General features: G+C 35.5%; 1 non-coding gene and 1 pseudogene across 1 annotated transcript; one reads left to right on the top strand and one right to left on the bottom strand.

Annotated features, from left to right (window-relative positions):
* Positions 1 to 300: 300 nt before the first annotated feature.
* LOC124508653 (40S ribosomal protein SA-like) overlaps positions 301 to 14,521 on the top strand; it is a 112,095-nt pseudogene continuing 97,874 nt past the window's right edge.
* LOC124523423 (U6 spliceosomal RNA) lies at positions 5,404 to 5,511 on the bottom strand. The gene has a single exon (XR_006964994.1). It is a non-coding gene; the product is annotated as a U6 spliceosomal RNA (small nuclear RNA).

The raw sequence follows: 14,521 nt of genomic DNA on the forward strand, positions 1-14,521 counted from the left end.
CGAACTCATAAACCATAAGATCATGACTTGAGCTGAAGTCAGATGCTTAACTCACTGAGCCACATAGGCACCCCCAGGTTTTTTTTTCAATGTAGAGAAATCTGTAAAGTTTTAACTTTCTCCCTTCTAGCTTCATATTCTTTGGCAGATGGTTTCAGGAATGCCATCTCTCTCAGCCCTGGCCATGAGCTCTGTGTTGCCTCAATTTTATAAATCTTTCTGTTGACCCACAAGGGAAGTGTTGCAGACTGAGTCTGGAGTTCTCTCTTGTCCAGCAAGAGAGTAGACACAGAATTGAATATGAGAGAGGCTAACGTGCAGAAGGAGATGAGAGTCCCAAACAGGAGAGCTCTTATTGAGCACTTAAGATCCTTCACATGTGGTGAACGTGAAGAAAACAAGATCTTAACACATGTAGTGAACATGAAGAAGACAATCAGAAAGTAATTGTTAACTTGTGTGTAAGAAACAAAGGATCTGGGGGGGGCAAGTGGGGTTTGTGATCAAAGTATTTTGGTGCCAGATGGAAAGTAATTCCCTGCACATGATATAACAAGTTACTCAGGATCCCATTATACTATCTTCCTAACTAACCTTGGGCGCTTTTGTCCTGTGGTGGCGGCTTTCTGCCCTAAGCTTTCTTAATCCATTTATGTAAATATAAGGAATTATTGAACCTGTTTCCCCACAGGGAAGAAGACTTCCTGGTCTCATTCCACCTCCACAAACAGAAGAGTTCTACACACTCTGCAGAAGGCTCCTCCCGAGAGGCTCATAATCAGCACTCAGGAAGGTAGGATGGGTGGTAAAAAGATTTATGCATTAGTGGCTATGTTTTCAGGAGGCAAGTGATAAAGAGATCCTGGAGGGCTTGTTGTGAGCAGTTAGAGTTTCAGAAGTTCAGTAAGGGGAAGCAAAGGTATATTGTTTCCTTTCTATTGCTTACTTCAGGTATATTGTTTCCTTTCTATTTCTTCTAATTTCATTTATTCTTCTTATTCTATTTTTAACCGTAAAATTTAGATATATAATTTTAAACTGTTTGCAATAAGTGATTTGACTTTTTATAATTATACATTTCCCTCCCTAGAATACTTTAGGTGCAGTATAAGTTCTGACATGCTATATTTTCATTACGATTTATTTAAAAATACTTCATGTGACTTTTTGACAAACAGATTCTTTAGAAAATGTTTACTTAATTTCCAAATATTTAGGGTTATCCTGTGTATCTTCTTTTTTAATGTTATTTATTTTTGAGAGAGAGAGAGAGAAAATGAGTTAGTACAAGGGGGCAGGGAGGGCAGTGAGAGAAAGAAAAACACAGAATCTGAAGCAGGCTCCAGGCACTGAGCTGTCAGCACAGAGCCTGACACAGAGCTTGAACCCACAAACTGTGAGATCATGACCTGAGCCAAAGTCAGACGCTTAAGTGACTGAAACACCCAGGTGCCCCCTAGGTATTTAATAGGCTTTTAATGTAATATAGTTGCATTTAGAGCATATATGTATGTATGTATAATCCCTTAAAATTAATTGAAAATCTGTTTATGATCTAGTATATTGTCTTGGTGAATTTCCCATGTGCAGTTGAATTTTATTAAGAAGCTGTTGGTTTTAGTGTTTTTAAACTTTCATTACAACTTCTTGTTCAACCCATCATGTGTTTACCATATCCAAAAGTATGGTATTAGTTTTCCAGAGCGGTCATAATAAGTCACCATAAACTGGAGGGCTTAAAACAACAAAAAAGATTATCTCACAGTACTGGCAACTAAAATCCAGGTGTCAGGGGGATTGGTTCACCCTGGAGTTTCTGTGAGAGAATCTGTTCCATTCTTCCTCCTAACTCCTGGTGGTTGCTGGAAAATTTTGGTGTTCCTTAGCTTATAGATGCATCTCTTTAATCTCTGCCTTTGTCTTCACATGCCATTCTTCTTTGTGTGTCTGTGTCTTCATGTTGTCCAGCCTTCTGCATGTTTGTGTCCAAATTTCCCTCCTCTTATAAGAAGACTAGTCATTGGATTAGGGTTTACCCTAATCCAGAATAACATTGTTTTAACTTAATTAGGTCATATGCGTAGATATTTTGGCATTAGGATTTCAACATGTCTTTTGGGTGAGGGGGACACAATTTAACTCACAACATATGGTTATGATTTGTACTATCTTCAAAAGAAATTCTAATTTATTTATTTTTAAAATTTTGTTTATTTATTTTGAAAGAGAGAGTGAGAGAATGTGAAATGGGGGAGGGGCAGAGAGAGAGGGAGAGAGAGAATTCCAAGCTGGCTCCATGCTTTCAGCTTACAGCTGAATGCGAGGCTCCATCCCATGAAATGTGAGATCATGATCTGAGCCAAAATCAAGAGTCAGACGCTTAAGCAACTGAGCCACCCAGGAGCCCCAAAGCACATTCCAATTTATTGAGCAAAGGACATGAATAAAAATTTTCCAAAGAAAACATCCAGATGGCCAACAGACACATGAAAAGATACTCAACATCACTCATCATCAGGGAAACACAAATCAAAACTACATGGAGATACCACCTCACACCAATGAGAATGGCTAAAATTAACAACATAGGAAACAACAAATGTCGGCAAGGATGTGGAGAAAGGGGAGCCTTCTTGCACTGTTGGTGGGAATGTAAACTGGTGAAGCCACTCTGGAAAACAGTATGGAGGTTCCTCAGAAAGTTAAAAATAGAACTACCCTATGACCCAGGAATTGCACTACTAGGTATTCACCCAAAAGATATAAAAATACTGATTTTAAGGAACACATGTAGCCAATGTTTATAGCAGCACTATCAAAAATAGCCAAATTATGGAAAGAGCCAAAATTTCCATTGACTGATGAATGGATAAAGAAGATGTGGTATATATACACAATGAAATATTACTCAGCCATCAAAAAGAATGAAATCTTGTCATTTGCAACAATGGGGATGTAGCTAGAATGTATTATGCTAAGCAAAAGAAGTCAGTCAAAGAAAGACAAATACCATATGATTTTGCTCGTATGTGTAATTTAAGAAACAAACAGATGAACATAGGGGAAAAGGAAAAAAAGAGAGGGAAGCAAACCAGAAGAAACTCTTAACTAGAGAGAACAAATGATTGTTGGGGAGGATCTGGGAGGGGAATGGTCTAAATGTGTGATTGGTATTAAGGATGGCACTTGTAGGGCACCTGGGTGGCTCCATTGGTTAAGTGTCTGAATTCGGCTCAGGTCATGATCTCACAGTTTGTCAGTTCCAGCCCCACAGTGGGCTCTGTGCTGACAGCTCAGAGCCTAGAGCCTGCTTCAGATTCTGTGTCTCCCTCTCTCTCTGCCTCTCCCCAGCTGGAACTCTGTCTCTCTGTCTCTCTCTCTCTCAAATTAAATAAACACTAAAAAAAAAAAAATTAAAAAAAAAAAGGATGGCACTTGTGTTGAGCACTGGGTGTTATATGTAAGTGATGAATCACTAAATTCTACTTCTGAAATCAATATTATACTATAAGTTAACTAAATAAAATCTAAATAAAAATTTGAAAAAGAAAAAAATAATAAGTAATTTTAATTTAATTGCAGCACTTTAAAAATATATGCATGATACCAAATCTTTGCAATTCTTTTTTGAGTTGTTGTGGAGTCAATTTTCAAAATTTCAAAAATTTCAATTTTTGAAACATTGTATTCAAGAGAAAATAAAATATAAAAGATCCCTTTCTAATTGTTAATTGAAGTGTTCCATAAAAGATTAATAAATTTATTTATTATGATGTTGAAATTTTCTTTATTACTACATTTTTGTCTGTTTTATCTATCAAAAATTGAGAAAAGTATATATTTTTAAAAATTTTTAAGTTTATTTATTTAGAGAGAGAAGGAGCAAGCAGGGGAGGTGCAGAGACAGAGGGAGAGAGAGAATTCCAAGCAGGCTGTCTATTGTCAGCACAGAGCCCGATGTGGGTCTTGAACTGACCAACTGTGAGGCCATGACTTGAACCAAAACCAACAGTTGATGCTTAACTAACTAAATCAGCCAGATGCCCCCAAAAAAGTATATTTAAAGTGCTCAATGTGATGAAAATTGGCTAATTTCTAAGAGGAGTTGTGTAGATTTCTACCATATGTATGTACACATACACATAAATATTACAGACATTCACATATATGGATGTGTATACTGTATTGCACTTTCCTTTAATGTATCATCATCATCATCATCTTTATCATCATTTTATAGAAACAGGGTTTATTTTATATTTACCTACATGTCTAAAGATTATTTGTTTACAAGTATTTTTTTCTCATTCTGGTTCTTACCTCTCAGAGAATACTTTCAGCATCATTATTTTTTTAAGGTACATCATATATATAATTATACTGGTGAATTGTATTTTTATTAAATACACATATATTTTTTTTCTTAAGTAATATCATAAGAAAGTGATTACTAGTATTTATTGTGCTGTTCATTTATTGTATATCCTTCCTAATATGCTGTCTTATACTTCCATAATCACTGAAAGGATTGTGTTGACATTCACAAGTATATGTGTGGATTTCTTAATTTCTCCTTTCAGCTGTAACAGATTTTGCTTAATGTACTTTAAAGCTTTGTTATTTGGTGTATATATATTTAGGATCATAATGCTGTGCTGATGAATTGATACTTTTATCAACATATGAAGTCCCTCTTTATCCCTAATAATTTTCTTTGGTCTGAAGTCTGTATTATCTGATCACGTATAGCCATCCCTGCCTTACTTTGTTTTCCAAAGTAATACCCGAATGATGTATCACTTTCTATCCTTTTGCTTTCAGTATAACTGTATCATTGTATTTGAAATGAGTTTTTGGTAGATGAAATGTAGTTGGATCTACATTTAACCATCATATTCAATGTAATTATTAATATGCTAGGACTTAAATCTATCATTTTATTAGTTGCTTTCTGTTTGTTTTTTTCTAGTTCTCAGTTCTGTTTCCCTTTTATCCTTTTATTGCCTTACTGTGAGTTACTTGAGTATTTTTGGTAGAACTCCATCTTGATGTATTTATAGTATTGAGTATATTGTTTTATATCATTTTCTTACTGGCTCCTTTGGTTATTAAAACAGACAGATAAAACTTATCACAATCTACTGATAGAAAAATTTTACTTCTGGGGCACCTGGGTGGCTTAGTCAGTTAAGTGTCCCACTCTGGTTTCAGCTCAGGTCATGATCTCATGGTTCATGAGATTGAGCCCCATGTCAGGCTCTTTGCCAACAGTCCATAGCCTGCTTGAGATTCTCCCTTTCTCTTTGCCCTTCCTCTGCTCATGCTCTCTCCATCTCTCTCTCAAACAACAAAACAAAAAACATTTCACTACTTAGAGTGAAGTGTAGAAACTTTATTTACATTCAGTTACCTTTATTATTCTCACTTTCTTTTTTTTTTTCTTGTAAACAGGCTATGCTAATCTTCTCTGTGTCATTCCAGTTTTAGTATATGTGCTAACAATGCAAGCACTATTATCCTTACTTTTAAAACAGAATTGCCTTGGTGCACCTGGGTGGCTCAGTTGGTTAAGCATCCGACTCTTGGTTTTTGTCTCAGGTCATGATCTCGTGATTCGTGAGTTCGAGCCCTGCATCAGGGTCTGTGCTGACAGCATGGAGTCTGGTTGGGATTCTCTTTCTCTACCTTTCTCTCTTTGCCTCCCCTGCTCACTCTCTTTGTCTCTTTCTCTCTCCCTCTCAAAAATAAATAAATAAACCTAAAAACTTAAAAAATAAAATAAAATATAATTGCCATAAGTATTTCCTCTCTCTAGATCTGAGGTATTCTTATTTTTTAATGAGTAGTCTTACTATTAAGGTTTAGTTGAGGGCTGGGTGCATATGCATTTTCAGCAGGAAGCTGGTTCCATTTGACTCCACCTCAGTGCTGACTCAAAATACCTGGCTGCAAATGGGTAGAGTGGAATTTCTTTGGTCTCTCCACTTCCCTCCCCAAAATGAGGCACCACAGGCACCAATTCTTTGCCTCCCAATGGATGTAGGATCAGCTTGCCATTGGATCTAATTGACAGCACTGGAGGGGGGAGGACAGGGTAGCTCACACTGCCACCTTGCTGTAGTGTGGGCAGGTAGGCTCAGCTTCCAGATGGGAACAACAAAAATGGCAGGAGAAGTGAGATGCTGTCTAGCCCCAGCCCACTCTGTCTGGTTCATTTCACTGATATTAAATATAAAATAATATTTTTTTGCCAAAAATTTCAGAGACAATGGTTGGGAACTATAGCTAGTCAACAGTTCTTTGACTTGACACCAAAAGAATGGTGGATAAAAAGAAAATTGACAAGTTGTTTTTCATCAAACTTCAAAACTGTTACCTGTAAAAGACCCTGTGTAGAGAATGAAAGCACAAGCTACATACTAAGAGAAAACATTTGCAATCCATATATACAGCAAAGGATTTCTATCTAAAAATAGATAAATTTTTAAAAATTTATCAGAATGGATAAAGTAAGAAACAGGGATAACACCAAATGCTGGTAAGGATATAGAGAAACTAGCTGGATCACTCCTTTATTGTTTGTGAGGATGTAATATGAAGGCATAACAGTTGGTGACTTCACCAAATAAGAAAAGATAGAGTTAGAAGCATTCATATGATTTTGTATTAAAGATCTTCCTCTTAAATGGTCTAGTAAATGAAGAGGAAACAATGAATGAAACAGAGCAGTGAATGAAGTAGCAGAAATACCAGGATAGTATAAGGTCATAATACAAAAATAGAAACTGTCTTAAGAGGGAGGAGTCAACTTTTAAGTGGTCAGTGTTTATGAGAAATACAATTTAGAAATCATGTGATATGAATTGGTTATGTTGTCCTATAAGTTATTAATGTTAACAGAGAAGATTTTTGTTGCATGGCTGAGGGTGGATTCAAGAATCATCAAAAGATGATAAAATTCAGAAAGCTAATTAACCAACCTTTTTAAAATATATACCTGTGTGAAGGTACATTGTATAGTTAAGGATTGTGGTTAGGATGGAAAATTCAGGAAAGGAATTTTTTCTTGTTGTTTTAAATAGCTAGAGCGTCCTAATAAAATGTGCAAATGCTTTTGAGAAAGATCAGGGAGAGGAACTGAAAGACACAGAAAATGGAATATTTCTTTCATTTGAACATGAGGTAAAAGGGAAACATAAGGGAAGGAGAAAAGTTTGGATTTATACATTTAGTCATGGGAAGCAAAGTGATTCCTTCTCTCAGTGGTTTATATTTTCTAAAATTGGATGGTGAGCTTATGTACAGAGCGAACATGAGGAAAAACAAAGAATCCATGCCTGTGTGGAGAGTGCAGGATCTCAGAAACTAACATGACCAGCACTGTGCTGACGTTTTCTGTAGCTGAGAACAACCTTGAATTTATAGAGGCACTTACAGTTGTCAACAACAGTGAAGTGTATGAGATTTTACTCTACTTTCTTACTGACAAGGTAGCCTATTGCATTTTCATGGATGACAGTAGAAAACCTGAGAAACTTGAGTTGTAGACAATAGATTATTAATCATAGTACATCAACGGTCAGAATATCTGTACTTGCGCCTGTTCTTGTACGTTCCAATTCCACGGGGTGACGCAGACGGGACTGCCTGATGCCTGCACATGCAGTGGGTTGAATTAAAGGGGAGGAACCATGTATTCTGGGGAGATGACTCTTTTATAATAGGTAATTGGCCTGACCTTTGCCCAGAGGGTGGTTATCTTTGTTATACTAGACAACATACAAACCATCTTGGGTCTCAGACACTGTCTCTTATTTTCCAACACTGTTTGCTATTTAACTATCCTTGTAAAAATAGTTTGGAATAAAGAGAGTCACTGCCTCCACTCATAGGCATGCAGATACATGAGAGGCATATGCTTGCAACTCAGTCAAATGAACTTCCAATGCTTTTAGTTTATTCACTTCTCTGTGTGGTCAAAGCTCATTTAAATTTACATCTAAAAAGGATGTATTCCTCTGTATGAATTGTAAAATCATAGTTAAAATCTTGGGTGTGTATATGGTATTTTTAAAAATTTTACCCAATTGTTGCAATCATTTATTTCCTCCTACCCTTTCTGTGCTTTCTCGTTCTATTGTCTTTGCTTATGAACTTTTCGTCTTAGTTGTATGAACTGTGTTGGACAATGGAATTTGAGCACATGTGACCATTGCCAATATGAGTGCATTTAAAAGTTTTTCTGATTATTCTTGCTTAGTCCTTTTCTGTAATGGCATGTCCTACATGGTAAATCCCTTTCAGCCTGGATTATGAAATGAAAATGAGAAGAGACATAAAGGTTAGCCTAGGTGAGCAAACTGAAGTCAAACCCAATCCATTGGGAACAAATCTAAGCCTCCCATGAGGCTGAGCCAACCCTTACCAGACCCAAGCTCTGGACAACCCATCGGAGTCAAAGCACTTCCACTATACTCATGAGTTTTACGGGATAAAACAACACAAAACAAAACTGTTTTAAAGTACTGAGATAAGATTGTTGTACAGTATCAATTAGTGAAGGTTAATACAGGGCTCATAAACTCATTCAGAAAAAGTGGACAGAAACAAGCTACACTTCAGAGTTATAGTAAGCAAGTTTAAATGTGTATTAGATGTGAGTCTGTAATTATGCAGAAAAAATATCATTGACAGGAATTATGAAATCTAGGATTTAGTCTCTACCTTCCTATTAGCACACCATAAACTTAAGAAAGCCAATTATTTTTTTAAAATTCAAGTTTTTCACTTGTAATGTAAGGGAGTTGGAAAACTGATCTCCATGTTATCTCATTTTAAAATTCTATGATTGACTTTATGCTTCTGCTTATTGAAAAATAAGATATTGAACATAGACTTTATCAAGGACTGTGAAAGTTGGAGAATTTTACCTAATGACAAGATAACAAGGTAGTCTGTAGGTGGTGGCAGAATGCAAGAGATTTAGGATAGAAATGAGAATAGTTCATTTCTCATGCATCTCTTGGGTGAGATGAAGAGAGGAAACCTAAGCTTAGAACACCTGATTTTTTTTTTATAATCAGCAGTTAAATATACTTCTCTGGAGAGAGACTTTATTTTCATCTTCAAAGGCTTTCACTCTACAAACATTATTGGAAAACTTGTGCCGAAAAAGGCAGTCAGTGATTCTGTTGACAAGACATGCAAAAATGCAAGAGACTTGTAGAGAATGGTCTTCAAAGAAGCTTTAAAAAAAATTCATGGTATAATATTATTAGTATGTTAGTACATAGAATAACTTTTAATTAGTACAAAGTACATGGAATAACTTTCAATATAAACTAGTGTCAGAATTTGTATTGTGTAAAATATTATATACTATACTATTGGAAATTAACTTATTTCAGTTTTGCCCATTTTTATGTTTAGTGAGTGCCTATCAGGCCCTCAGTGTTACAAGGAGCACAAAATGAATATAAGATACGTCCAAATTCTGTTAAGAGGTTTAAAAAAAAAGTTCCCTGAATATCCTATTGATGAAACTGCAATCAAGTGTCAAACATGTTGCCCAAGTTGGTGCTAAGGAAACACAGTATTTAAAACAAACAAACAATCAAACAAACAAACAAAAACAATGGTTTTGGGTACCTAGGAAGGGTTTCATTACAAAGCAGGGAGTGAAGGTAACAATAATGTGACCGGGGTATGCACAGATGTTCTCAGAGCAGCACCTGAAACTGTTCCAGGCCCTAACATGATATAGGTCAGGAAATCAGTTTAGTATTAGTAAGTGAGGGAGTATTAGTGAGTGTTAGTAATTAAGCTCCACAGTAACCCTTTGAAGTAGGCATTTTAAAGAATTACTGTGATTCCTATTTTTAATTGAGAAAATTGAATTTCAAGATGCAAAATGACTTCTTAAGGATGATACAGCTGACAAAGTAGAAGCAGGCCTTTAACTTATATTTATCAACTTCTAATCTCTTTTTCTTTTGAAATGGTCACAATCACTTGTGGTAATGAACAAGAAAAAAATTTGAAGTTTGCAATATTTACAAAATTAAAGTTGTATATTTTAGGAGCACCTGGATGGCTCCGTCGGTTAAGCGTCTGACTCTTGGTTTGGCTCAGGTCATGATCTCACAGTTCTTGAGTTCAAGCCCCATGTTGGGGTCCTTGCTGCTGGTGCGGAGCTTCTCTGTTCTTCCCCTGCTTGCACTCTTTCTCTCTCTCTCTCAAAATAAATAAATAACCTTAAAAATTGTGTATTTTATTATATATAGTTATTTTTATTTAATACATGAGAATTTCACCGAAATAACAAAAAGAGAGAACTGATTTTACAACGGTGACTTAGGAAGATCTGGAGGTGATATTACTATATAGCTAATTAGTCAGTTACAGGTCCTGCCTATCAGATGTGTGCATGTGCGTGTGCACAGATGTGTGTATGTGTGTGTGAGAGAGAGAAAGAGAGAGAGATCGATCTATATCTTCTTTTGGTTTTCAGTTTGTTACTTCAGCAATTCAAAATACACAAATTGTTTGGTTTTCTGTCATAGTTGAGGTATTTTACTTGCGTTAACATTTTGACTGGGGTATATTTTATTTCACTGAGGGAGTAAGTTAATGTTAAGCATGTGGATTTGTGATTATTTATTTCATGGAGCACATTAAAATATATTGAATATACTGAATGAGAAATAAAATATATTGAATATACTGAATGAGAAAAAAATAGGAATTTGTTTTTTCTTAAATGGTTTCAAAGTACTTTATTTTAAAATGTATATTTATGTTTGCATTTCAATTTCAATTTAAATCTCCACAGGATTTTTTTCTTTTTAATTTGATATACTACAAAGAGAATTGTGCATATCCTGTAATTCAACAGCTTTAGATAAAATCTGAGAAAATGGAGCCAGTATTGTTATCAGAACTTAGGTTCTGAACTGCAAGAGTAAATACTGTTTTCTTTCTGCCTTCCCTCCTTTTCTCTTCCTTCCTCCCTCTTCTTTCCCATTCTTTTCTCTTTTTTTGTTTTCTCTTTCTTTCTTTGTTTCTCTAATATAGAATACATATTCTTTCTTTAGTATATACAATCTATAATATATGTTATATGTAACATATAATATATTATATAATATGTATTATATAATTTGCATTATATTGTATATTATGTAATATATATTTCTTTTTTAATATTGGGTAGGATAGACCAAATGGGGTTTATGCCTCAGTTATATTTATATGGGATTCATGCCTCAGTTATATTAAACAGATATTTAAATGGTGTAAAACCTTTAAATGTACCATTTGACTTTGTGAATATATGAATTGCATGCATGGATTCATTGATAAAGGCTTTATTGTCATCAGAAAGTTTTGCTTATATAATGTCAATGTTCTGATTATTTTGAAGTTATGAGTAGTTGTATGAATATTATTGAAATGTTTTTACACAAAAAATTCTTAATAATAAATTTGTACCCAATATTATATGTAATATATTTAATGGGTAAATTTTACAACCTGATGCACTTACGGTATAAATGTATGTAGTTTAATACTTTTACACAATTCTAGATCTTTTAAAAAATTTGAGTGACAAACTTTATTAGGAGAGTTTTAAAAGCCATAAGATTCAGTTAAAAGTTACTTATATAATTCATTTTAATAAAATGTTCATTTAACAAACTCTGACAAAAATTATATCATGAAAAAGGGGCTGGCAGGAGAATAGCTTCAGTAGAAATTTTCACGCTAAGGAAAACATTTCCATATGTTTCATTATAGTTGGGAGCATTTTTATGCTTCCGTAATTTATAAAGGTACGTAGGCATGTGTACCTCAGCTGCAGTCAGAGTGGCCGTTCTTGTAAACTCTATGCACCTGTAGTGTTTTAAGCATCTGTGTGTGTGTGTGTGTGTGTGTGTGTGTGTGTGCGCGCGCGCACAGTGTAATTTATAAAATCAGTAATTTAAAAAAAATACAATAAAATAACACAAAAAATTACTGTAATAGTGAGAAAATAAACATGTTGATCTAAATAAAAACAAGACACCCATGGATTGCTAGAAGTCAGCAGAGTAGTACGTTTGTTCTAGTTGTTTAATGTGAGGTAAAACAATGGAACAGGCTTACTTCCCAAAGGATTCCCAATTCAGGTTGTACACTAACACACATTGAACTTTTCCAGATTGATATAGGTTGGTGAGCTTTTGCTTAAATACTAAATGTGTTGTATTTCTTTTGTATTCTCTGTTGTAGACAAATTCAGAATTTGATGTGAATAAAAGGAACAGTGGTGGCTGATAACTTGAAAGCTTTAATCTGACCTTAATATTTTAGTAAAGTTAATAACTATTATTTTTCATAATAATTATTATTGGGATGATATGGTCATTGGGTAAAAGGGATTGATTGTTGTCACATGATCCCTAAAGTTAAGGTGGACATGGTTACTGTAATGGATAACTGATTCAAAGGAGTGGAAAAATCCCTCTGACTTGGAGATGTTTGGTATGAGCTATCTGATCATAGTGTCTGAAGAACTGAAATAGAATGCTAGTCTGTTGAAGTTTTATTTGATCTGTGGAAGCAGGAAATCTCTAGGTCTACTGAGAAGGGGGTCTCACTTGAATCATCAAAATAGGGAGTCACATCTCTCATTTTCCAGGCTTAATTGATAGACCTCAAGCCTCTTGATGAAGGGGAGGCCATGTCCCCTTAAGAAAAGAACCTTCTACACTGACAGCAATTTATACTATCTTCCTTGCACAACTTTAAAAATGCATATGCAGCCATTTCCCAAGGTGGTACCTCACTTGGCACATTCGGGAAGGGAAAATAATCAGTATATTTCTGGACACGGACTCTGAACTGACACTAATTGTAGAGATCCAAATAGTTACTGCTCCACAAGTCAGAACAGAACCTTGTGGACATCAGGTGAACAATACAGTTTTGACTCAACTCTCTCATAGGGAATAATTTGGTGTCAGGACCCACTGTTGCAAAATGCCTACTTACAATAAGCATGCTTAGCCACTGGCAGAATCTGCACAGTCTTCTTCTGGGCAGTGGAATGAAGGCTTGATGCAGGGCCAGGAACTAGAGCAAGATAAATAAGCAGCCTAGGAAACAATATTTAAGGAGAAATATGCATCATTCTGAGAATGAGTGTTTTTTTAAATTTTGTGCACCAAGTTTCTTGCTTGCCTCACTCTAGTCCCAACAGGAAGGGCTAAATGAAAGCCACAGGAACTGCTTCTACTCAGAAAAGAGTTAAAGCAAAGTAATATCATTTTCATGGAAGGAATACAGAGATTATTGCCACCATCAAGAATTTGTCAGAGGCAGGAGTGGTGATTCCCATCACATTCTGATTGAACTCACTTATTTTGGCCTTTGCAGAAGACAGCTGGGCCTTAGAAATGACAGCAGGTTATTGTCAACTTTATCTGGTGGTGATTCCAAGTGAAGTTACTGTTCCAGTTACGTTTCATTGCTGAGGCAAATCAGTGTATCTTGTGACATTTGTTTCTTCACCTGGGGCATACCTTTTCTCTATGCCTTTTTTAAAAGACCACCAAAAGCAGTTTACTTTAGCTGGCAAGTCCAGCATTATACCTTCACTGTCCTCCTTAGTAATATAGCAGTTCTCTAGTTGTAGGTTGTAATTGAGTCCACTTGGAACTTTGAATGTCTTTCCTTCCACAGAATGCCCCCGTGGTCTATTAGATTTATGATACTAAACTGATTGGAGCTGGTGAGCATGAAGGAGACACTACTCTGTGTATATTGTGTTAACAACTATGTGCCAGAGGGGGGAAAATAAATACCAGAAAAAATTGATTACATATTAAATTTATATATCTAATAAATCTGTATTTCTTCTAGTGACATTATTGTTGAATTATGTTTCACTAATATTTTCCACTTATTTTAAACTTTTAAATGTACTGATAGAAAGTACTTCATAGTATAATGTTATGATCTTTAATCTGTAGAATTACCTTTATTTTGCTCTTCCTGTGTTTAGTTCCTGTGTTTAGTTCAATTTCCATCTTGAGTATATTCAATGTTCGTAGTATTCTAGGTGGAAACCTGTATACATTTTAGCCATTCTGACTGTTGTGAGGTGATGGTATCTCATTGTAGTTTTGTAAATCACTCTGGTAATATCATTCAGTATATTTTGATTCCATGATACTGTTGAAAAGTTAAATGTCAGGGGCGCCTGGGTGGCGCAGTCGGTTAAGCGTCCGACTTCAGCCAGGTCACGATCTCGCGGTCCGTGAGTTCGAGCCCCGCGTCGGGCTCTGGGCTGATGGCTCAGAGCCTGGAGCCTGTTTCCGATTCTGTGTCTCCCTCTCTCTCTCTGCCCCTCCCCCGTTCATGCTCTGTCTCTCTCTGTCCCAAAAATAAATAAACTTTGAAAAAAAAAATTTTAAAAAAAAAGAAAAGTTAAATGTCAGTCTTATTGTTGTTCCTTTGTAGGTAATAAATCTTTTTCTCT

Source organism: Lynx rufus, unplaced genomic scaffold, assembly GCF_022079265.1.
Source record: "Lynx rufus isolate CCGP_SWC_20201006 ecotype Redwood Valley unplaced genomic scaffold, mLynRuf1.p SCAF_1, whole genome shotgun sequence".
In the NCBI taxonomy this organism is placed as follows: Eukaryota; Metazoa; Chordata; class Mammalia; order Carnivora; family Felidae; genus Lynx; species Lynx rufus.